This window comes from Haliaeetus albicilla, chromosome 23 (assembly GCF_947461875.1).
Source record: "Haliaeetus albicilla chromosome 23, bHalAlb1.1, whole genome shotgun sequence".
Classification (NCBI taxonomy): domain Eukaryota; kingdom Metazoa; phylum Chordata; class Aves; order Accipitriformes; family Accipitridae; genus Haliaeetus; species Haliaeetus albicilla.
In genome coordinates, this window is record NC_091505.1 from 8,063,823 (window position 1) to 8,088,369 (window position 24,547).

Genomic DNA, 24,547 nt, shown 5'->3' on the forward strand with positions numbered 1-24,547 from the left:
CACTCATCCACAAGACGGAGCTGGAGGGGAATATTAGGACCAGAATTTGCCACTGTGTGTTTTTAAGGAGTTGGTTTGCCGCAAAGCAAATGTTAGCACAGTTGAAACAGCAACAGGGCTCAGAGAAGGTGTCAAAGACAAGAATCATTGACAGACCAGTAGGTTACCCATGGACCCTGTTTCCTCTTGGCTTTTTACTGAGAGTTTTGTGTTGTGGCAAAAAGCACCACGCTCTAATGCATGCAGCTAGGAGCATCCTGCAGCATCTGATGTCAAGTACCAGTGTATAATGAAGCATTGATCAACTCTTCTCTCCAGCACAACATGCCCTTACATACTGCCATCCTGAAATTATTGATTAGCCTGGGGTCCGGCTGATCTTGTGCTGAGAGCTATTTTTGTGCACAAACATCAATTCAGAGAGTCTTCTTGCTCTTTGGGAACAAGAGCCACCTCACTTCCCTGGACAATGATTTTTTGGTACCATCTGCAGCAGCCAGGAGCATGCAAAGCTTTGCTGATCTTGCAGGGTACCTGGATGAGTTGGACCCCAGGATTGCCTGGCATCTCTTTGGAGCAGAATTTTAATTTCTTATTTCCTAAAACCTTTTAAAACAACAATAACTTCAGTGTTCCTGTATTATGCCCCAGCTGTCTCTTGTCCTTTCTCCATCCCTGAATGATCCTTTTGTATTGGAGTGATTTACATTGTACATAGTGCAGTTGAAGGGTCCTTCTTTGCTTCCTTAGCCTGCCCTAGAGTAATCTCTTTTTTGAGATCACTATACCTTCCTATACCTGCAAACTTCTGATACATATTGGAGTCAGCTTCACTTGCCTCTGGTGTAAGCACAGATCTGAAATGTAATATGTATGTAAACATTTTTTGTTACTTATGACTTAGGAATTTTGGAACCTGTGGCTACTGAAGATACACTTTGTTTCCTTTTTCCTATCCCCCAAGCAATAGATTTTTCTGCATTGCACTACAATTATTCCCACTTTGTTTATTCTTGACCAGAACCATAATTATTAGAGACCATGCCCAGAAAATGTTACTTGTGTTTGATATGTTGGGACAGGAATTTAGAAATTGTGTTGATACTCACAGAACATGACTTCACAAGAGTCCTCCAGTGAAGACAACAGTCTTTGGACTAGGCCAGAGTAAGTAATTATTTACATGCTGACACAAGTGCTTTCATCTAGGTTGTTTCCAGTCACTTGGAATCACAATGACATCCTCGTCTCTTACTAGTTTGCTACAGATGCCCCAAAATGCATCATTCTAAGATATCACATTCAGGTGTGTCGGTTTCTGTGTGAAGCTTGTAGCGCAGTTCAGCTTCTGCAAAGCTAAAAGAACATCTAGAAAATGTCAACAGGAGAAATTTGTCCTTGCCATGCATGACTTCTTGCTTAGTTATAGCATTTAACATGTATTTCTACACATACCCCTGTAGCTTAGTTTTGCGCTTTTCATAGCTCATCAGAGACTCTCACACATGTTGTTTTAGAAGCATAGAGTGAAGCATAATGGGAAAGGACTTATCTCTTAGCTTAGAGAGAGAGATTTATTATCCTAGTCTATTTATATTAAATTAAATTGCATTATTACTCTCTCTTCTCTATTGATTACCTTCTCAAGTGTGTCTAAAGTGAGCAATTGCCACGATCTTCCAACTCACTGACATCTGAAAAGAGGGAATTCAAGCAGCCTCATTTCAGGCTTTTTTGCTTAAATGTATTTACAGAATTTTGTAGCTTATCTGTTATTCTCCCCCCTCCCCCGCCTTAAGTTCATCTATCTCTATATAACTATGCCTGCTTGCATTGTGTATGGTGATAATACTATGCAATGTGTTTTTCTTCACTGTAGGCAGAAAATGTGCAGCTGACAAATGAATTGGTCAGATTTGTGCAAGAATAACAGACAATTTCTGGATTATTACAGCTTCCAAGAGCTTCACTGCAAGTATGTTATCACTTCTTCAAGATTTCTCTACCTATGCTATTAAACAGATCTTGATAAGGCTTGTCTGTAATTCCACTTCTTAATGACTCTAAAAAACATTGCACCTTGCAATCTCATATCGATATACCGTGGTATCCAAAAGTCTTTCTATGCTTATGGAAAGTAAAACAACAGTAATGCCAAGAGTATACATAGGTCTTGATTTACTGTTTTTTATCTTAAGCCTTGAATATTAATGTAGTTCTTAAACTCTGGAAAAGCACGACAAAGAATTTTGCAATCTGCTTTTTGGTGGGTTGATGTGTCCCTCTTTATTAATAAAACTGAGTTTATTTACCCCAGTTTTAGTTCTGGTCAGTTGGTTATACTTAAGTAAATCCTCTAATATCATGTCCTTGTAGGTGCAATTTCCTGCAATGGGAGTATTGCTGTTGACTTGGTTGGAGGCTAGGGGATGGAGTGAGGCCGTTGGAGGCAGTCACTAATCTCTAGGTATTCATGTAACAGAGAGTAGTTATAACACATTGCACAGGATACGTGCATGGGAGCCTTCAGTCACTAAGGGGAGCTATTTTGTAATGGAAGTAAGTTATGAAAAGGAAAGAACGGAGCTAACATTGATGCTGAGAGAAAAACTGACTGTGATCTAAATTTCATTTTTTTCTGGAAATCTATCTTACATTGAGGTCCCTTCGATGTCAGGAAGCCAGCAACCCCTTTGCCCTGCATCAAGGCAACAAGAGCTTACACAGGCTCCACCTAGCTTGACAAGGGCTAGGTCTCCCCACTGTTAATTTCACATGACTTTGGAAAAGGCTTCTGACCTGTTTCCTTTGTGAATAGTGACATGAGTTCATGCCTGAGGTTTTTTGTTGCACTTTGTCTAGACATTTATACCTGTGAACAGGGAGTGTTGAGCTGCCACCAAGAAAAAAGGAGAATTCTTATTTGGAAGAATTTCATAGTCACTTTGTGCACGCAGGAATGAAGACATGAAGGCTGTGGCAAAGGAGGGTCAGACCTAGAGATTGTCTTGAGCTTCATGAAAATGATCAGACAGCACCTTTCCCCATCACAGAGCACTGCTGGCATGTCATTGGTATGTTGTCTGTATTCATCAACTAAAGGGTTTGCCCTAGGCAGCCAAGTAGCACAGGAGGGATATATAGGCCTCCACCCTTGCATCTCTGCTAGTTCCCCTCCTTGTCACCCTGAGAATTATATGACATGTCATTTTCTGTCAGCTTCTTTTCTCCTTCCGGAGCACTGAGGCAAACAATTAATTTAGCTTGTTTTAGAAAATGTCATTTCGCTATCTCGATAAATTAGCCTGGCTGCTGTATCCCTCTGAGCCATTCAGGCTGCTTCACTCATAGCACCCCATGTGCTTTCTGGACTTGAATTTTTTATTATTATTTGTCTGAATGTCTTGCGTTATCTTTTATTTATTTTACCCCTTTGCTTTTCTTGTCATTTGTTCACAGCTGATAACTTCAGTCTTGCCAGTCATCAGTGCCTGATGTTTTAGTGTCCATATGCCTCTAGGGCTCTTTATAGCTTTCTGTCAGTCTGTATTGTCCTTCTTCTATGCTGCTACCATTGAGCCCAAAACAGTCCTTGCACATAATTGCACACCACAGAACCTGCAAGCCACTTGTCTCTGTCTGCCCTGAGAGTCTTGTGAGGTTCTTGTTTCCATCCCATCTGGTTAGTTCTCAGTGGCTTGGAAAACTGTTTTCAGCTTAGCAGTATGAAGAACTTGCATCTCACAAGATCATGATCTCATGTTCAGAACGGCCCACTGACCCCTTAGCATTGTAAAAATGCAATGTCCAAGTCTTGACATTACTCAAAAGAAAAAAGAGCTAAGTTTTCACGTGAAGATCTATGAAAACTTTGTATGTTTGCTGCTCTCCTCCAGCTTTGCTCAATGACTTGGAAGGCAGTTTAGCAGGCGGTACCACTAAAACAGTAGCCTCCACTGATGGAAGATGACACACAGGAGATAAGGAAGAGGAGAGAAAGGAGCAGGTTGAGCAAGAGGTAGGTACCAGATATGGAAGCCAGAGGGGAGTTTATCTATAGACAGCTTTTAATATCAGCACTGGTTTTGGTAACATCATTGAAAGGGTGGGCACATTGATGGGATTAGGAGCTAGTCTCAAGGTGAGAGAATCACTGGGTGAAAGAGAAGGCTTAGGTCCTGCGAGTTCAAAGCATGAGGACTTTGGTAAATAGTAAATAATGACTATTATTTGCACTGGATCTGTTTGCTGTGCCTATGGAATCAGGTCCAATGGCGTTAGTGATGCACTCAATTTGGATTGGATTTTGGCCCTGCTAGTCCTGTGGACAAGGTTAGAGAACAGTTGTACTTTTGCTGCAGGGAGCTGTTCAAAGTCCACACTCCATCCTTCAGAGCCTTCTGAGGAAGGTAGGATAGTAGCCAAACTCTTGAGCTGGCAGAAACTTTGCCAAGTTGGGTTAACTTCCCCCCACCCCTGTTATGAACTGAACATGTCTGATCTGGAGTCACTCAGAGACAGCAAGCATGGAATCTTATGAAAAGTTTCAGGAGTCACATTTCAAAGTAGATCTGCATCTTACTAAGCCTGTAAAAGACCAAAATGTGAGTAAAGGATTGAGAAGACAGAGTGAAGGTAACTATATTCAGGGAGGTGATGGCAGGTGAGGGTTATGTGGGAGGAAGAAAATGAATTCATATTTAAGGATCTCTCTGACACCTCATGGCCTGATCTGTGGTGGGTCTAAGTTTAGAGAATAAAGTTAAGATCTGAGGAGAGGGGAAGCAGATACAAGAAGCATAGTGTATAGAGAACGTGCCACCCTGGAGGATTTAACTCAGTCATAGGGAGTTACGGTGCAGCCAGCAGTTGACAGCTTAAAGCAAGCCAGCTAGAGGGATCCGAGTGAACTATCCCCAGAGCAGTAACTCATTAGTGTCACCAGAAAGACAGAACCATGTAAGTCTGTCTTTGAGGTGAAAGAGATGTTATCTTCTAGCAGTGAAGGGTTGTGACTGTTTTAAAAGCTCTGCTACTGACTAAAATTAGCTGCTTTCCAGACTGAGCAATAACGGGCATCTTCTGAGGGCTTCGCTATTTATACATGTAAGGCAGCCTGTGAGACTAGGGCCAGCATGAGCCTGATTCTCCCGTTAGCCCGCAGTAAACAAGTGAGCTCTCCCTTGTCCCATTTATGCACAGACAATTGTAGACTCTCTTCTCTGGGGGAAGCAGGGACTGTTCTGTCCCTAGGCAGTGGAGATGCAGAAAGCTGTAAAGAGCACAGCGGGCTGGATCTATGGCCAACCATCCTGGCATAGCAATAAGATGCTTGGCTGGGAGGTACACACAAAAGAAGGTACGATCACTGCCCTCCAGTATTACTTCCTCAGCCATAGCTGCAGTAGTTTTGATTCCATGTCTTATAGTAAAAGGACCAGCTGTTTTCTAGTTCTCCCTTTCTAAGCATTTATCTATCTCCCTGAAGAATCACTGTGAACAGCTTAGATGAGAGTACCTTTCCTCACAGCCTTACTTTTTTGAGGAATACTGTTAACCCAAGGCAAAATTCTAGCAAAAACTAAGGTGTTGCAGTTTTAATGTGGTCTGGATATATCTTTATCTCTGCCACAGTCTTTAACCTGACTGCCCTAGCCCATGGATTACAGACTGTATTGGCAATCTTGAACAAAGAACTTATCTGTGGTGTAACACAGTAGTTAAAGATTTTGACAGTACTTATGAAGAAGGCAGCCACCCTCCAGAGCTCTCTTTTGCCTTCCTCTGTTTTCCTCTGTTGTCTCCTGAGGTTCTCCAGCTGCTGGGCTGGTAGCAGTTACAGTGCCTGTGCACTCGAGGGCAAGGCAAGATCCATCTGTCTGCTACATAAAGATGTGCTCTTATACAAGACAATTCTGAGCTTCTCAGCAGTGAACTTGTAACGTTTTCCAACTACTTTCTGACACTATGTTTGGGTATGTTTTGGGTAGGAAATAGAATGGACAGAAAATTAGATAGGAAATTTAGTGGAAACTTCCTTTCTTATGTTGTATCTTTCATTAAAACTTGCGATTTTGAGGAAAAAGTGGTGAGAACAGTGAAAATTCTGTGTAGTCCACGTCACAAATCAAGTACAGACTGGTAAGAAAAAGCTAATACAGAAGATTTCTGCTTCTCTGAAATCTATGAATCTACCTTAGTCAAATAGACTGCAATATCCAGTATAGTAAACTTTCTCCTCAAGTTCCTGGGTGAGAAAATAAGGCCTTGTTTGTGCAGAGTGAAATATAGTGCCTGACTATGACTGTGACCAGGCAAAAGACCTAAATTCATGAGCTTATTCCTGAGCTGTTCCTCACTAGCTAAATCCACAGTGTCATATGCTCAGAATGTATGTGAGTATCTCAGCTTTCAGGATGCCAAGAATTAGGCCAATATCTGCTTGTTCTTCTGTGTATAAGCACTTGGCACTGAATACATTGCAGTACTCCGAGGTATCCAATGTAATGGGATTTCCATAAATTTTTTTTAATGCAGACTTCAGAAGTACAATGTTTAGCTAGTACATCAAATGGATCTGACTGTTTCCCATAGTTAAGGGCCTGAGGCTGAGCAAACAGATCATTCTTAGATGCTATAGCACCACACAGGGACAATGTCGCTCCAAGAGCAGTAACAGAAATACACAAGTGGTACTGAAATGAGGTGTGAAGGAACTGGAAAATAAAATAAAAACCCAGTGTGCAAATGCAGACCATTTGCCTCTGATCGTACATGAGAAGTGTTTATACTAGGACTGTGTTTGATGCCTAGTGATGATGAGGCACAGTATGACAGGAGAATTAGGAGCCATAAGAAGATCGGATGCATAGCCACTTGTGCCTCTGGCAGGCTGGCCCCTCTAAGTTACTGCTGGTGCTGTTAGTGTTGTTTCCAGCTTGCTTCATTCCACCTCTGCATGGAGATGGGGGTGTTTTTCCCAGTGCAGATTGGTAGTATGCACAGGCCAGGTTTGTCAATAGGGGGAAAGTGATACATTTGCTAATCAAACAAAATCGATTAAAATGTTGAAGAGCTACCCAAACTTTCTGAATAGGTTCAGCTATTTGTTGTCATGGCAGCTGTTATTGACTGGCCTTATTGCAATGTCTTACCTAACTGGACAGCTGTAAAAATATTACATGGAGGTGGTGAGTTATGACTCTTTTTGGGTGAGTTGAGGATTCAAGGATGATTTTCGTTCCATTTGCAAACATTCCAGTGCAGGAACACACACACAGAAGTTTCTCTTCTGATTGCTCATTTTGGAATTACATGGCTTGCTTTGTGTTAATGAGGGCTTTCTAATCTCATATAAGCAGTCTTATTTATGGACAAGCTGTGCTCCATGGATCTTCATCTTTCCTCAATGTCTATAAGCAATGAGTGGAATTGGACTAAATGACTTGCTACAGCATCTTTTTCTGCTTGTTAATAATGGTCTATCAATCATTGCTGAACAAAAGCGTATGAGATAGCTGGCTACCTTAATGTGAATGTGAAGTTTGCCAGCTCTTTATTACCTGTGTTATGTACATCACAGCAATTTGTTGAGTTACTCAACTGGAGAGAAGAATTTTATGGTAAGCATCAGGATAGAAATATTAGAGCCAGGGTATGTAGGAGCAGGATACAGTTAAGTGTTATGCCAGTATATAAGTCATTAATTTGAGGTTACTTAACACAAAAGCACTGAAAATAAACTTTATTTATACGAGAGAGGGTTTTTTTTTTATTTTGAGGGAGAAGGCTGTTTTACTAAAAAGTCAGAATTTGTGAAAAAGCATTCAAGGTGCCTTTGGGGAGGCAAATAAAATCTGTCCTCTGATTAAGCCTTAAGGTGGGACAGTTTTTTTTAATATAGAATTTTAATCATAACAAACTGCTAAGTATGACATGAGTAATATCTGCTGTGACTTTTCCTGCATGTCTTCACTGACTCTGTCATGGAAATCCACACAGTTGTAGTCAAAACATAGTAAATGAGAAAACCAAAGGTTGGAGATGACTGGTTTTTGTACTGAAATATGGCTGATGTTGTCTCAAGTTGTAGTGAGCTAAAGTTCATAGCAGAATCAGAGGGACTAGGTGGTTTGAGAAACCTGGTCTGCTGGGGGCTGATGGGGTCTGTCTGTCAGAGAAGGGGAAGAGCATCTTCAGTCATAGGCTTGCCAAGCTGGTGAAGAGGGCTTTAAACTAAAGTTGCCAGGGGCGGGGGGACCTCAATCCATCCCACTCCTACCAGCTTGATGCCAGTGCCAGCAATAGATGCCCAGAGCCTGGAGAGGGATCACAGGTCAGCAGGAGAGCACCTGGAGAGCAGTACAAAGGAATTCCAGTCAGTAAGTCAGCTTCATCAGGGGCTCAACTTAAATGCCTCTATGCAAACGCACGTAGCATGGGGAATAAACAAGAGGAGTTAGAGACGTGTGCACACTTGCAGGGCTGTGATCTTATCGGCATTATGGAGATGTGGTGGGATGGCTCCTATGACTGGAGTGTTGGAAGGGAAGGATACAGGCTCTTTAGGAAAGACAGGCAGGGGAGACGAGGAGGGGGTGTCACCCTCTATGTCAGTGACCAGCTGGAGTGCATGGAGCTCTGCCTGGGGATGGATGAGGAACTGACCGAGAGCCTATGGGTCAGGATTAAAAGGAGGGCAGGGACAGGTGACATTATAGTGGGGGTCTGCTGCAGGCTACCAACCAGGAAGACCGAGCAGATGAGGCCATCTATAGATAGGGGCAGCCTCACATTCACAAGCCCTGGTCCTCATGGGGGACTTCAACCACCCCGATATCTGTTGGAGGGACAACATAGCAGGCCATAGGCAATCCAGGAGGTTCCTGGAATGCATTGATGATAACTTCCTTCTCCAAGTGATAGAGGAGCCAGTGAGGAGAGGTGCTATGCTGGACCTTGTTCTCACCAACAAGGAGGGGCTGGTGAGGAACGTGAAGCTCAAGGGCAGCCTTGGGTGCAGTGGCCATGAAATGGTGGAGTTCAAGATCCTTAGGGCAGTGAGGAGGGTGCACAGCAAGCTTGCTACTGTGGACTTCAAGAGAGCAGACTTTGGCCTCTTCAGGGATCTGCTTGGTAGAGTACCACAGGATACAGCCCTGGAGGGACGAAGGGCCCAGGAAAACTGGTTAATATTCAAGGATCACCTCCTCCAAGCTCAGGAGCGATGCATCCCAACAAAGAGGAAGTCAGGCAAAAACACCATGAGGCCTGCATGGATGAACAAGGAGCTCCTGGACAAACTCAAACATGAAAAGGAAGCCTACAGAGGGTGGAAGCAAGGACAGGTAGCCTGGGAGGAATACAGAGAAATTGTCCGAGGAGCCAGGGATCAGGTTAGGAAAGCCAAAACCCTGATACAATTAAATCTGGCCAGAACGTCAAGGGCAACAAGAAAAGCTTCTATAGGTACATTGGTGACAAAAGGAAGATTAGGGAAAATGTGGGCCCTCTCTGGAAGGAATCGGGAGACTTGGAGAAGCCCATGGGGAAGGCTGAGGTACTCCATGACTTTTTTTCCCAGTCTTCACCAGGAACTGCTCCAGCCACACTGCCCAAGATGCAGAAAGCAAAAGCAGGGACTGAGAGAATGAAGAACCCCCACTGTAGGAGAAGATCAGGTTTGAGACCATCTAAGGAACCTGAAGGTGCACAAGTCCATGGGACCTGATGAGATGCATCCGCAGAGGGAACTGGCAGACGAAGTGGCTAAGCCACTGTCCATCATATTTGAGAAGTTGTGGCAGTCTGGGGAAGTTCCCACTGACTGGAAAAGGGGAAGTAAACCCCCATTTTTAAAAAGGGAAAAAAGGAAGACCTGGGGAACTACAGGCTAGTCAGTCTCACCTCTGTGCCCAGCAAGATCATGGAGCGGATCCTCCTGGAAACTATGCTAAAGCACATGGAAAATAAAGAGGTTCACTAAGGGCAAATTGTGCCTGACAAATTTGGTGGCCTTCTATGATGGGGTTACAGTGTTGGTGGATAAGGGAAGAGCAATGGACATCATCTACCTGGACTTGCGCAAAGCATTTGATACTGTCCCGCATGACATCCTTGTCTCTAAATTGGAGAGACGTGGATTTGATGGATGGACCACTTGGTGGATAAGGAATTGGCTGGATGGTTGCACTCAAAGAGTTGTGGTCAACACCTTGATGGCCAAGTGGAGCACAGAAAAGTGGCATTCCTCAGGGGTTGGTATTGGGACCGGCACTGTTTAACATCTTTGTTGGTGACATGGACAGTGGAATTGAGTGCACCCTCAGCAAGTTTGGTGACGACACCAAGCTGCGTGGTGCGGTCGACACACTGGAGGGAAGGGATGCCATCCAGAGGGACCTTGATGGGCTTGAGAGGTGTGCTGGTGCAAACGTCATGAAGTTCAACGAGGCCAAGTGCAAAGTCCTGCACATAGGTCTGGGAAATCCCAAGCACAAATACAGGCTGGGTGATGAGTGGATTGAGAGCAGCCCTGTGGAGAAGGATTTGAGGGTATTAGTGGATGAAAAACTGAATATGACCCAGCAATGTGCACTTGCAGCCCAGAAAGCCTATCGCATTCTGGGCTGCATCAGAAGTGTGGCCAGCAGGTCAAGGGAGGTGATTCTGTCCCTCTGCGCTGCTCTCGTGAGACCCCACCTGGAGTACTGCGTTCAGCTCTGGGGCCCCCAGCATGAGAAAGACGTGGACCTGCTCGAGCAGGTCCAGAGGAGGGCCACGAAGATGATCAGGGGGCTGGAGCACCTCTCCTATGAGGATAGACTGAGACAGTTGGGGTTGTTCAGCCTGGAGAAGAGAATGCTCTGGGGAGACCTTATAGCGGCCTTCCAGTACTTAAAGGGGGCCGACAGGAAGGATGGGGAGGGACTCTTTATCAGGGGGTGTAGTGATAGGGCACTACAGAAGGGGTAACAGTTTTAAACTGAAAGAGTGTAGATTTAGATTGGATGTGAGGAAGAAGTTCTTTACTGTGAGGATGGTGAAGCACTGGAACAGGTTGCCCAGAGAAGCTGTGGATGCCCCATCCCTGGCAGTGCTCAAGGCCAGGTTGGATGGGGCTTTGAGCAACCTGGTCTGATGGAAGGTGTCCCTGCCCATGGCAGGAGGGTTGGAACTAGGTGATCTTTAAGGTCTCTTGCAACCCAAACCATTCCATGATTCTATGAAAGTGGACGCATTTCTACTCTGTTGAAATAACAATGTAGTTACAGGAAATAGGGGTTATTCTCAAAGAACTGAAGGAGGCTATCAGGATGTTACCACTGGAGATGGGAGTCCAAGAGATGAGATGAGAGTAGGAGTAGGAATAGCCTTTCTGGAGGTATCTGCTGAGCCAACATGTATTCTTTTTCCTTTTTTATTGACTGGTTGTCCTTCCCATGGAAAAGTCTCTAGGAGGGGTAAGATGATACTGAAAGTAGCATCCCTAAAGAAGGTAAGAAAGAGAAATATAAGCAGGGTGCAGGTCCACCCGATTCACTGTCACTGCCATCCTCTGTGGTTTTAGGCCATATTACGATAGGACTCGGGAATGGGGGGATGCCTGACACCTACGGTGCTTCCCTTCTGCTTGAGTCAGAATATCACGAGTAGTCAGAAGCGCTTGTCTCTCTCATCCCACTGGCTGCTCACTGGGTTGATTAAATTAGCCCTCCTTGAATGGAGAGTTGAACAACCAACCTGAAGACAAAGCCTATAGCTCTAGGTCTCACCTGGATTTTCTGGCAGTTCTTGATGCTCAGCATTTACCTGAGGATGGAACAATAAGATCTATAGTTGAAATCAAAGTATGGTGCAAGCCCTGTCTCAGTGATGGAGTGTCTCCTTTCTTGTCCATGCCTGTCCTTGCTTGGCTGGGGGCAGACTGAGCCTTACATTACACTACTATGTCCATCTTGACTATGGTCTTAATACTCTGAATGTCAGTCCAAACCGAATAATGGAGGATGTCTGAAGCTTTTATTTGATTGAGACCTGGGACCTCCTTTTTGATTTATCTCTTGAGTTGTCTAAATTTTCTTCCTGGAGGACCACTTCTGAGAATATTTAGAGTTTCTTAATCCCGGAAGTTTAAGAAATTCACACAAATATGGAGAGTCTTGGTATAAAGAGGGAAGAAGTGGAAGCCATAATCTACTTTCCAATAAACAGGAGACAGTTCTTCAAATTACAGAATCTTGAGGTTTTGGGGGTATTTTTGCCATGTGTCCCAAATTGTTGACCACCTCTGCCAGGCCATATATCTCTTGAAGATGAAACCCAATCTAAAGTAAGCATTTATGTTTGATTATTATTTATTTTTGATGCTCAATTTAAACAGCTAAAATTGTGATCTAAACATTAAATTAAAACCTCGGCATGAATTGCATCGTGTATGTCTCTGTGTGATTGCTTCTATGTTAAATGGTTTACATGAATGCTGTTATTTATCTTGAAAGCAGGCTGACATGCATATTAATGAGACCAGGTGTTAACTTCATGCTGTTTCTTTCCAACTAAGACAATCTTTATATTAACTTACTGTTTTTTACAAGTATTTCTTGTAATAATTATATGATGACACTTTGTGTATCATAATGTTCCGACATCACAGCTCTCTGCTTTTATTCTTTCCCTTCTTCTGAGTCTGTTGCTCAGTTGTAGATTAATCGAACAGGGAGTGATAGCAGATATAATTCAACATAAGCTGAATACAATGATATTGAGAAACCTACCAAAATATCAATGAGACCAAATAAAGCACTGAGAGCTGAATCCCAATGGAGCCAGTACTCTCTAGCCCAAAAGACAATATTGGTGTATTCCTGGCCGTCCTTGACTACCCAGCTTCATAACTGTTCAGTCACTAACATGACTTTCCTTATTTTCCCTAGTGCCAGAATATGTTACCAGCTCATGTGGAGTTGAAAAATGTTGCATTGAGGTTTATGAGCTTGCAGCATGGATAGCTTTTATTTGTGACCTTTTATTTTAAAGACCGATAATGATGTCAATGATTTAGGCATGTTCTTGGACTTGTTGGAGCAGGTGAGGTAGTACATACAGCTAATCCTAGGAAAGCAAAGACACTATCAGGTTGCAGAACTGCACTTCAGCTGTAACTCTTGCAGTGCTGACATCATCCTTTGCTTGGACATGAGGCCTTTGGAGGCTTCTAAAGCTTCATTTGCCTCAGTTGGACAGCAGGATTCACGTGTATTGAATAAATTCTACAGAGTTATGCTCTGTACAGCTCTGGCTTAGCATGGCAAACTTTTAGTTAGCAAAGGGAACAAGGAGTGAGTGTGTCTTACACCACTTAGGTCTTGCCTGAGCAGAGCTACTTGGATATGGAGGTACATAAGAAACAGGAGGAATTCTTCAAGATCTGAGCCGCACAAAGCAAAGCTAATTTCTGAGGAGCTTAGGAAGAAGGCCCATATTTCAGAAACAGACCTAGCCCCTGTAAGAGTTCAATTTCAATTGCTTTGGATTTTGGGTTCTAGTAGAACTGTGTGGTTTTACTCTGCTTGTGATATCTGATTATTCATGCATATTGCAGTACTTGCCACAAGAACATTGTTTATCTGTGAGAGTTTGATCTTTCAAGATGCTGGATTTCATGCCCCTAATCTGGTCAACAACTTTGGTTCTAGTTCTGCAGGGGACTTAGGCATATGCTGAATGTAAGTATATTAAATTCAAGTTGAATAAGAGCCAAAATGCTTCCCATCTTGCAAGTTTATTCCAAGGCCAACTAATGGCTCAGAATGAGCATATTAATCCTTGCTTGTGTAAAGTATTTGGATTGTCCCTATACAATAAATATCTTGGTACATTTAAATCCAACAGAGGCTTAATTATAGGTTTTAAAGAATCAGTACAAGAAGTATGGAAATAAATATATCTTTAAAAAGAAAAAAGAATTATTGGTATTACACTTATTCAGTTCAATTTATTGCATATTGCCAAAGGATGCTGTATATATAGCAAGTGTATGTACTCAGGTTACAGAAATATATTGATTTATTAGTGTTGCTAAACTGAAATGGACGTAAACCACAAAAGTATTTTAACAGCAAGCTAAGATATAAGCAATAAGTTACAAATTATGTTTTTAAAAACATGTTTGTTTTTCCTTTTAATTTGAAATTATGAGCTCAATGAGCACTTAACTTTATTTCCAGTGTTAGTTACAGGTACTAATGGCTTAATTTACATTATGTTAAACCATTACATTAGACTCTCACTTAAGCAAATATTTTCATGGGGAGTCACTAGGAGTTCTTCTTGTGTAAGGGGACAGGACCAGAATTTACAACGGATGGGAGTTGCCATTAAAATGTTAGCATCTTTTAAGGGGTTGGGGTGTCAGCTGCTCCCTAGAAGACAGGGGTTTTTTACTACGGAATGGGGTGAGTCTACGTAAATGTTTTGATAGAGAAGAGCTGGCTGTGAAGGTGGTCAAAGAAAGAGTGGGGAGCAGAAGGGCCTTGTGGAAATAGTTGAAGAGTTTTTTCAATGGCGGGGGGAAGTGCTTGTCTATTTTTGTCAATGTTTTGAAAAATGTCATCAGCTCTCAAGGACTGTCAGCAGGTTTGTGAAGCTGGCACATTGGAGGGTGATAGAAAGAGAGCATTTGGCCTGTTCTTCTCACCTAGAAACCCTGCTCCTCTCGCCAACCCCCCGACAGCTGAGATTTCATTTCCTCACAAGCCTGTGAGAAGGGAGGAACAGAGCCAGACCTGGAAGGGGCTTGCTAAGGTCTGGCCCCAGGCGTGGGCACAGCGTGCAGTTGCCTAGGGCAGGAGGCGAGCGGAGCAGAAGGTGACCACTCCGCTTGCTCTGTTGCACAAAGCTCCTGGTGGAGCACAGGCCCTTTCAGCCCCACAGCAGCAAGGGGAGCCTGACTCTCCAGAGCCTGTGTTTTGCATTACAGCACATGTGGCATTTTCATGTAGCATCAGGATGCAGGCATTTCTCTTGAACGGAGATCCTCTGCGGGCACCGCGAGCAAAATTTGAGGTCTGACAGACTTCCTGACATGCAAGAGGAGAGTGCTCATGTACTGCAGGCATAGGGATGTCTGAGCTGTGGATGTTCAGACATGTGGTCACCCCAGAAGAGAAGTTGAGGCTTCCCAAAAGACTGGACTTCAGCGCATTCTGCACAGCTTAGCACGTGGCTCAGTGGCTCTGGTAGGAATGTGTGGATGTGTGGCGGCTGAGCTGGAGATCTCTCTGGGGCTGAAATCCAGACATAAACTACAGCTATTCCTGCTGGAAAGCTGGAATGTGTGATGCCCTGGACAAAAGTCTGTTTAGTATGGAAAGAACGTGTTCCTAATTCAGCTGGCTGTTCTCCTTGATTTAAGCTGAAGCTCCATGTCATGACTGGGATTTCCTCTGTGAGTCCAGGCTTTCAAGGTCTGTGTATAACCAGGGAGACTCAGGAAAACCTGCAAGAACAGATTTCTTTTGCTCTAAAGTTATTAAGCTAGTGAGACCCTGTAGGAGGATGGCTTAAGGACCCCGTGGACAAAGCAGGAAGGAAGCAAGAAAGCTGATGTAAGCTGTGGCCAAGGCAAAAGGAGCGTGTTAAATTTGGTGAAAGTACAGTTGTGTTGCCTTGGCTGTCGCAAGCTTGAAAGATTAGCGGGTCAATGTATCCCAGCTGGGGAGGATGAGAAACAAATAGACTCATGAGCGGTCTTGTGAGGTTTGGAAGCCAACTGTCTTAGATATAAAAGCAAGAGTTTCTCTCTTGGTTTTGTAAAGCTCTTATAGCTCTGATTGAGGACTAGATGAGAATTTGAACTTTTAGAAAGACTTGGAGGGAAGAAAAAAAAAAAAGCGCTTTTCTGTGAATGCAGTACTGCTACTAGGAGACAGTTTTTTCACTGCTGGGGCAGGAAGTCCTCAAGGACACAGCTACAGAGCTGGCCGGGTCCATTACCCGTGAAATGGTTTTCTGCAGCCCAGCTCTGCCTGAAGTTGGGATGTTGATGGGCCCTTTGCAGGCAAGCAGCAGGATCCTAAGCACTGTCAGACAGGGGATGTTCTCAGGCTCCGTGGAGGTGAACTCTCGCTGTCCTGGGCTTGTAATATCTGAGAGAATAAAACCTTCACTACAGACATAACTTATCTTTTTCTGGGGGAAGTTCTTGGATGGGATTGCTCATCAGTTGAGTACAAAAGGACCCCACCACTAACTTCCAGAGTGAAAACAGCTGTTCACCAGTATTTTTTTAGAGAGGTCTCCCAAATTTATGCCTGGCTCCTGATACCAGTAGTAACCCGTGCAGCTGGCCTCAGATTCGTGCTGGGGCTACTGTATGTTGTATAGGGTTCTCAAAAAATCTGTTAAACTAAAGCACAGTATCTCTGCCTTATTCCTTAGAAGCCCATCTTGTTCTTTGTGAGGTGTTTCTTTGCTACAAATCCCAATCATTGAGATGTCTGTAGCTGACACTGGGTTTTGAAAGACAGCAGAGGCTGATTAGCCTTTTCTCCAGAAATTATTCGTGGTTGAGGATGGGGAGAAGAAACAAATAGCACATGCTGAGTGTGGGGGAAACAGTACAGTGACCAAGGGGTTCACTAGCTGGTGCAAGAACACACGCCCAATCTAAAATGCTTTTAGATCTACTGGCAAGTTAGTATTATCACTGATTTTACTGTTGCCCAACTTTTCTCACTATATAACTCTGCTTGCAATTGTCAGTAACTTTTCCATCCTTTCAACAGCGGGTTGGAGTTCCTTCACCTTCATTCCACCTTGTCAGCACTTGATTCTTCTGGGATATTATGAGTGTGTGTAGTTCTCTGGATATTGAGTTAATCACGTATTCACTGTCACTCCACTGAAGTCATCAGAAATGAAGTTACCCTTTAATTATGGAGAGGGGTGTGCCTTTTCAATGCTTCATCGACCCTTGCATTGCTTACATTGAACCTTAAGGCTGTTGGGAATGTCTTATTCAGAACGCCTTGGGGAAGGATTCTGGTTATTTTTATAAACACCCTTCATTTCTCCTACTTTTGAAAGACTTCCTTTTACAAAATCTCCCTTCTCTGTCAAAAAACACTAAGTGGCCAGCCAACAAAATTCGCTGCCATCTGCAGTTTTTAAGAAGTGGCTGAAAGCATGGTTAGTACATGAGTTCCCAGGGGAGTGTCACAGGGGGTGAGGATGGTGTGGTAATTGCTGACCACGAGTAAGACTAAGGGTGATTGCTTGGAGGAATAGTAACAAGAGATTTCTGCTTACAGCCATCCAAATTTGCTCTCCTTTGCATCTTGGTAATGAGCAATTTGGAGTTGCAGAGCAGCTTTATTTGTTTGCCCTGGTTCGTCCAATGTACCATGGTTAGCCTTATCTCCTGCCTTGTTATGGGGTTTTGGAGTTTTCAGGCAGTTGCTGCTAGATTTTTGCTGCCTTGGAGGAGCTCATTAAATCACAGTATGACTGCAGAAGAGCTGGAAGCAGCACAGTGAGGCAGTCATGAGATCTAGGATAAGGAGACTAACTTTATGGTATCAGTCCTCACTGGAGGGTTCCAGCTGTGGCCAAGGTCGCTTTTGGGATGGCAAGGCACTGCAAAACAGGCTTGTGGTCCTGATTCTGGATCAAGGTGGGGATTCCTTTGTTTGTCCTGCAGTAACTCCATGGATAATGACAGCAGTGGGGACATTTCAAAAGCCTGTGATTTATACATAGGTATTTTGCTTTGAATCAAGTTAAATTTAACTAAAGAGAATTTTCAAGCTGGGAAGTTCTGATAATGTTGCAGACTTGAGGAATAATTTCTAGTGTTGATTACAAAATGGACCAATTTCAACAGAACTGAGTTGGTCCGGAGAGATCTTGGTGCTTAAAAAGCTATCCTGATAAACAGATTTGAAACCCTGTTCTGAGCTGGGTAGAAAAAGGCTATGTCTCCAGATTTTTCATTTCTTTCTAGATTTTTCTTTCCCTCGCTGAATTAGCAGATATGATGTCTTGCTGGTTTTGTGATAGTGTGCAGCTGGCAACTTCTACTTTTGCTGTTATTTGAAATACTGCAAAGTGAAACAAAATCATTTGGGCTTGAAATGAGCAGTTCAAGCCAAAACAAATTGTTACCATTTATTGAATATATATACACATACACATTTATATATATGTAAAAATATATTAAAATGTATTTTTATTTTTTTTTAACAAATTGCTTCAGGTCTACCTAAAGTATTTTTTCTCTTCCCAGCTGAACTACTGATCTAAAAAGATCAGTTATTCACACTTCTCTGTTGGTGAGGGATGTTTGCCTTTGTCAGATCGTCACGTTTGTAATGATATTGTAGTATACTGTAATAGCTTCTCTTTGACAATTCTCCTTTAGGGCTTTTCTTTACCCAGGTGTCTTAGAAAGCTGACTTTTAAAATTTAAGGATCCTGTGTTATCATCTTCAACCTGGACTATAACTTTACCACATAGTTGTTCTGCAAAAGCTTGAATTTCAGAAAGTATCTTAAGGCAGCTGCCTTGCTTCCCCTTTAGGCATGTTTGGTTTCTCCTCTGACTCAAATCAGAAAGAGTGGGGGGAAATGTCATAATTTCTTCTTCTCTTCTTTTTTAGTAACCTTTTAATCAAACACGAGGAGGTGCATGTCTTTGTGCTCCAAATAGTGTTATCCTTAGGCAATGATAAGTAGAAAAATGTGTTTCTGCCTTGAAAATCTTATCACCTTGCTTTCAGATTCTTCGCTTTGCTTGTATCTGTCTGTCTGTGTATCCTTTGTGACTGGGCATGTACTATAACAACATTATTTATGTAAAGTACAGGAAAGAGCTGTACATTAAGAGTTCAAAGGCAGATTGTAATTCAATAGAGATCAGGCATTTCTTTGATTGCAGCTGGTTTGAAAAATGAAATGCAAATAATCATCATTTCCTCCCCTCAATTATTTTGAAAAATAGCATAACATTTATGTTTTAGAGATTGACTTTTTTGTTTTTAAATCTTAAAAATATACTTAAACAGACATGGCTATTAAGAAACTTTTTCAAATGTGTGGCTTCCAGTTAATTTGATATAAAGAGGACACAGTCCTAGGTGTACTGCTGCCTTTGCAGGGAAAAACAGGTTAAGAGTTCCTGGGATACCAGAGGTCTCCCCAGGCCCTAAGTAATGGAGCAGTCTTTACTCGGATGCAGCTGGCTGGAGAGTCAGTCAGACTTGAAGGACCTGAATGGAAGAAACTATTTATTTTGCTTCTCCAATCTGCCCTTGGAGGAGAAGGAGATTCTCCTACACTTCTTGGGTCTGAGTAAGGGCTCTGTAGGTTCAGACATCTCGGGACACCCAGGGGTGGTGGGGCTGTGAGGGTGAGGGGTGCTGTGGTGAGAACAAGGAGGATGGAGTAAGAGGACTGCTGGGCTGCCAGAGGAGGGCAGGACCCTGCACCTCCCTGGTGCTGAACAGGATGGGAGAGGGGAGGAGATGCAGGTGTCGTAGTCATTTTTTTTAATCTGAGCCAATGGGACATTGATGGGGCTGATTTCAGTGGGGGCCATTTAGGGTGATGTGAGATGTTTCACATTCCAGGTGATGTTAATGGGGCCTGTGTACCTGACTGTGAGATGATGGGACACCCCAGCTTCTTTAGGTATACCTACCTCCATTAGTGAATAAGCCCCTAGCAGGGCAAGCCCAGAGAAGAGAGCAAACATTTCTCTTCTGGTGCAGAGCTGGTCCCCAGGAGATTTCCCTGGCTGTTGCTAGAAGAGTGGTAGATCCATCTAGTCTCCTGCACAATCTCTGTGTGTGGTGGGAAGCCTCCACTGAGAGTGGCCAGAGGTTGCACATCTCTTGCCCTGTTCCTCTGAATTTTGCCCCGTGGCTGATGTTGAGGGGCAGTTTGTTTCTCCAAGACATGGGGTAAGACTTCCCCTTTGGTAAGCAGGCACTGGGCAGGAATCCAAAGTAGCTGGCAATGCCTCAGTACTGTGTGTCTTACAATTTCGGCATCTTCTGATATAGCTTTAACGCAGTACGGAGGAGGGTGACAACTGGGTACATTCTGCACCTGGATTGTCATCACTCCTTGCCCCAAAACTAAGGACTTTTGCTTATGAATATCAGAGCAGTACTGAAATAAGGAATCGTTTAGCACTGAGCACCTCCCGCTGTCTCTGTTTCTCCATTCCTGCACCAAATGAGGAGTTGTCTAACTAGTGTATGATGGTACCATGAAATACTGAACTGGGGATGCAGTCCTAATGTTCCACCAGGTACTGTAAGCAGCACAGCAAAATGATTAATGAGACCTGGCCCTAGCTCTGTTGAAGCCAGATCTGTTGGGCTGCACAGTTTCTTCTTTTTTGGAATATTCTGCTTAGCAGCATGTTGCCATACAGACTCATCAGCAAATGAGTAGCAGATGGAGCAGTGACACATTTTATCTTGCAGCAGCAGGGACATTGTATGTGCTAGGAGAATTCAGAGAAGTTAGTTTCATGCGAAGTATGTGATGAAGAAAAGCTGCTCATCGTTTTTCTTTCTCTGCAAAGTTGCAGATGGACAAACAGAGAGGAAAGTGGTTGTCTCAAGCAAGGCAGGAACAAAGAATGAAATGTTCAAGAAGTTAAAATTAAAAAACCCCTGCTGTGGTAATGACAGACATCTCTGGCTCCTATGCCCAACAGTTACACCATGGCTTAGTTTTTGTTTCAGATAGTGTCCTTTCAATCAGGGCTTTACAAATTCATAGGTGGAGTTACTGTTCTTTAAATGCCAGATGCTGCCTATCATCAAGGGCAATTAATCCATATCCTGGACCTTATCTAAATTGATTCCTCCACCCCTCATAATATATAGCGGATGAGACATTGTAAAGGAAAATCTGAAAATGAATCTGAGCTGAGACCGAGTTTCAGGATTGTTTGGTTCGTGGGCTCTGCCCACACATGCCTTTTCCTCCTCTAAGCTCCATGCACCATAATGTTTACTAGGATACTTAGACTGGAAATTGCTGATTGTGAAGTTCAAGCCTGAGGCTGGATCCTGAAGCTAACTAGACTGTGAGAAAGAGTAAAGCAGACATTACGAAGCAAGGTATGTATTTGTCCAAACAACATCTAACTCTTGAAGACACAGTCCTTGTCCAATGTGGATGTAGGGTTTAACCTGTGATAGTCTTAGTAGTAAGATTTTTTTTTTTTTTCTCTATTAACAGACATGTAAGGGGATGCTTTCTGCCTGGTTTATGCGGGTAGTGCTTCCCTCTCATTTTCACCCTGATACTCATGCTGCATCCAGGGAGTTGGCAAGTATTTTTTCCCAATGACTATATTGATCTATATGGAGAAAGCATATGCAGTTGGCAGCATGCTGTGTGCCTTGCTGTTTACCAGGTACAAGGCACATCCATAGATGTCAATTTGCCGTGGCAGTGCTATGCAGTATTGGTGTATTTGAGCCAATGCACCCAAAAAAGATCTCAGCCCTCCCAGAATCTGATTAGTCTTGAGATAGAGCTTGTTCAGATGAAGAAAGAGATGTGACAAGGTACTGGTAGCAGCAGGGAATAGGTCACAATAACCCAACTGTCCCTTTCAGTCCTTTATCTCAGTCCCTGCTGTGTCTTCTACAATAATTAATATCCTGTTTCGGTGCATGACATAAAACATAATTCAATAGTCTAGTCTCCTCACTTGCTCTATCCTGTGATATCCCTGATGCACAAAGGGCTGTGACTTATAACAATAGACATATTGGGAACCATGTGCTGGTCTGCAAGGTATGTCACGCTGTGCAGAGGGGGAGATGCTGGCAGCCAGAGGCAAGCCTGATGCTTCCTGGATTTAAAGGTGTGACTGCACTGCATCACCAGGGTCTGTTTGAAGTCTGCAGTGTGAAACATGGTGACTACCAGGAGAGGACAGAAGGTAGCAGGAGTGGGACATGCATGTCAGCTCTAAAGCTTCCCAGACAGTAAGGATGCCATGGTGGGAAACTGCTTCCCCCTCTCCAGCCCAGAGTCAAAAACATTGGCCAAATCCTTTGGGACAGAGGACCTTTAACCATCTACTGCTGATCTTTCTGCCGATTGTGGTCTAGTAAGAAATAGTTGGATTTTTTTTCATAGTTGAATGCTTTGTTAAAGCACCCAGCTCTGCACACAGACAGCAAAGTAGCCAACGTGCCTACCAGACACACATGAAAGAGCTTGGTGACTATGAAACCTAATAGTCCTGCAACAGCTAGGCAGAGTTTAAATAGATGTTTTGCAAAGAACTTCTGGCCAGCTCTGAGCAGCAAATAACAAAACTTCCCTGAAGAGGCTCTGGTGTATGTGCTCGTCATGGAGTTTTGAGCGCTTTTGGAGTCAGATTGGTTGTCATATAAAAACTTGGTGGAGAGGAAGAGACAGCCCTTTTATCCATGTGAACAACGTTTAGCTGCACTCTGAGATGCACCTGCTGCTCCCAAGCCCAGATCCTCTGCTAACTTTTATTCTGGGCAGAGCTGCTGACATTTCACAGTTGTAGTGGTGTAGCAGTTCACCCGGTTACTGCTTCCTTCTTCCAACTCCACTGGTGCCAGTGGCCCCTCCACAGTGTCTCTATCTGTATTAGTAAATTTAACCCTGCAAGGGAATGTTCAAGGGACATGGTTGTCTGCACTGGTATGACGCATCATGCATGTGTCTTCTTGCCAACATGGATGCAAATGCAGAATACATGAGGGTGTTGCATGTTATAAACATTTCCTGAGAATCCACTCAGGTCCGCTGCCTATAAATAATGTGACTCTTCTGAGTGCATACCAATGAAATCTTCCTGCTGCTCTATCATGTGTGCTTTCTTCTCCCTTCTTTTTTGAGGTGTGTGTAGATATGGATACAGATCTGCACTTGTATACCAGCAAGTGATCGATACGATGTTCAGATATGGGAAAATTGGAAGTGATCACCTGTCAGGGTCATTACCTTGAGGTGTATGAAGGATGTTGTTTGAGAGATCTAGGTTAAGAACATGCGTTTCTGTGTATGTGTTCAGTCCCTTAAAGAATAAAAGAAGGAGCATTTATTCACACTTAGTGTGGATTTTGTTTTCTGACTTTCAACTGAAGAGAATAATAGAGCCAATCTGACCTCCTTTTTGGTAACATGCAACAATGATGCTCTAATGACAAGCACATAAGTCCAGATATTTTCTGCTCTCCTCTCTCTTTCCTGAAGATCATAGACCATCTAATGACAGCCATAATGAGTCTCCCATAGAGACAGAGCTGCAGGTTTTAGTATTTTGCCAATTGAAAACAATCAGACTTTTTACCGCAGGAGAGAAAGGGAGGCAGAATGGAGAAAAAGGCATTCTGACAACAGTCAGCAATTCTGCAATGCTCAGATGATCTGCTGAAATACTGGCCTTGTCACACCTGGCTGGATTGGGCAGAGCCATAACAAGAGGACTTGCCTTCCCTTTGAAATCTTTAGGTTTTTTTTCTTTGTGAGAGAGAATAATGAAGCAATTGTTAGCACATAGAGCTTTTACACCAGGGTAAGGAAGATACAGGGGCAAAAGCTTTAAATTGCCTGTCAATTATCTGGTATATTCTGAGAAGTCATTTCTGAGGCTTCATTCTGAGACACGCATTCAGTGTCATCAGGGAAGGTCTCACCATGCACTTCAATCACCAGCTTATCTTTTCCAGGACACTGACTTTCTGGTTGGATGATGGATGCAGACAGCCTCACAGAGCATGAAAGTGGGAGGAAAAGAGGGTGCTAGAGGCATGCATTGTTGCTCTTATTTATTTTACACCTAATGGCCAGAGACCTGAATGATATGAAGAGTTCCATCATGCTTTGTTGCTTACAAAGTGGTATCTGTGCTCCTCACACCCTGCCTCAAGGCTCTTCCTCGCTGAATAGTATTTTAGACATCAGAGTTGGGGCAGCTGATCTGAGTAGTGGCAGGTCATCACCCTAACAGACAGGGGAGGATGAGGGATTTGTACGTGGAGATGGGGTCTCAAAGAGGAGAGAGCAAGTGCCCTGCTCTTCAGGAAGAGTGGCAACTTCTGGGTGGAACGAAGAGAGACGTGTGTGCCCTCTGGGGAGGATGGGGTGGCTGAGGCTGGTATCTGTCACATCTGAGGCTGGAGCGATGGGTAAGGATAACTGGACTTCAAGCAGTGGTGGCCTGAAATGCACACTTTACTAAAAAAGCAGCAGATCTAAAGCAGCATGAAGTCCCCCCTGTATGATGACCAAGGAGTCGGGGAGAGGAGCACAGGCAGCCTGAAATCAGTCTGTGAGCTGTCAGTGTGGCACTTAACTGCAGCTGAAGACTCCAAGGTGGTGCCTAGTGTTTGCGTCGGTGCTTTGCAATGGACTTCATGCCTACTTTACAGGTAGAGAATTCAAATGTCAAACAGCAAGATGCTTTTCCTGGTCACCAACATAGCCAAGGTTGCAGCCTTGACCTCCACAGACCTGGCCCCATGCACTTCCCCGT

The 24,547-nt window shown here is 43.5% G+C and overlaps 1 long non-coding RNA gene across 1 annotated transcript in view; it reads left to right on the forward strand.

Annotated features, from left to right (window-relative positions):
* Nucleotides 1-760: 760 nt before the first annotated feature.
* LOC138690647 (uncharacterized) overlaps nt 761-24,547 on the forward strand; it is a 38,716-nt gene continuing 14,929 nt past the window's right edge. Inside the window, exons 1-4 of the long non-coding RNA XR_011329404.1 lie at nt 761-1,167; nt 1,880-1,975; nt 2,863-3,074; nt 3,897-4,018. This is a non-coding gene — a long non-coding RNA (uncharacterized lncRNA). The remainder of the gene's footprint in view (nt 1,168-1,879; nt 1,976-2,862; nt 3,075-3,896; nt 4,019-24,547) is intronic.